The 1,049-nt window shown below is 41.7% G+C and overlaps 1 non-coding gene across 1 annotated transcript; it reads right to left on the minus strand.

Moving 5' to 3' along the window:
- Nucleotides 1-547: 547 nt before the first annotated feature.
- On the minus strand, nt 548-619 carry trnae-cuc (transfer RNA glutamic acid (anticodon CUC)). The gene has a single exon. It is a non-coding gene; the product is annotated as a tRNA-Glu (tRNA).
- Nucleotides 620-1,049: the final 430 nt, after the last annotated feature.

Below are 1,049 nucleotides of genomic sequence, written 5' to 3' on the forward strand. Positions count from 1 at the left end.
CAACGCTTTACAACTGCCCCACCGTGCTGCCTCTGGTTGTTTTTCTGAACCCTCTGCATTTATCCGGGCTTGGGGCCGACCTACAGATTGCTCTTGCTTGTGCCCCCGTCGGGCTGCATTGAAGACAATCGACATAACAACCTGAACTTCAAATTTCAGCCTAATCACTCGACTTTATATTCTTTTCCCATCCAAGACATTCTCAAATATTCTTCTTTTAAAACAACCCCGACTCCATTTCTCTTCCCATCTACACCATCTTGAATTAATCCAACACCATGTTCGACCGACAGTACTTGAATTTTTAAGTCTGCAAGTTTACAGTGCCAGGGGTGGATGTGGTCAACACACGAGACCATGCGGTATGGATGAAAATGTACATTTGTTTTGCAAAGTTTTGAACTGGACAACCTCACCAACACTATGCTCTGCATTCATCCTGCTGTGTGACCAGTCGAAAGTATACACTTTATTTGTCTGGGGAAACAAGATTGAAAGAATTCATTCATTCATTCATGTGAACACACTTGGCTAGAACCAAAAAACATTCCCTGACCGGGAATCGAACCCTGGCCACAGCAGTGAGAGTGCAGAATCCTAACCACTAGACCATCAGGGACTTCATTTGGTTTTATGCTCCAGCATGCCTGTGAAACATGTGAGGATAAGCGGTACAATTGCTGAATGGAGACCTGATTTTATGAATTACACTTTCAAAAAGTAATGCATAGCTACTGCACATATTATTTGATTTGTGAACAAATGAGCGGGTTTAGTTTGAAAAGAACGACCAAACCCTCAAAGTGGGGGTGTGTAGGGGTGGATTTTATGACATTTTCTTACATGGATTTTCTTTGTGTTTTAAGAACAGATCTCTAAAAATTTAACAACTAGTTCACATCAGCTTTGTTTGTCAGAGATCGAAGATATTCAAAGTTTCATGAGACCTGAACTCTCTGATTAAACCAGACCTTTTCATGGTGTTGCTTGGGGTTTATATGACTGTGTCATAGTGTCACAGATAGGGCCAAATTCTGAACCATCCATCG

The sequence above is a fragment of the Syngnathoides biaculeatus genome, unplaced genomic scaffold (assembly GCF_019802595.1).
Source record: "Syngnathoides biaculeatus isolate LvHL_M unplaced genomic scaffold, ASM1980259v1 ctg241_pilon_pilon, whole genome shotgun sequence".
Lineage (NCBI taxonomy): Eukaryota > Metazoa > Chordata > Actinopteri > Syngnathiformes > Syngnathidae > Syngnathoides > Syngnathoides biaculeatus.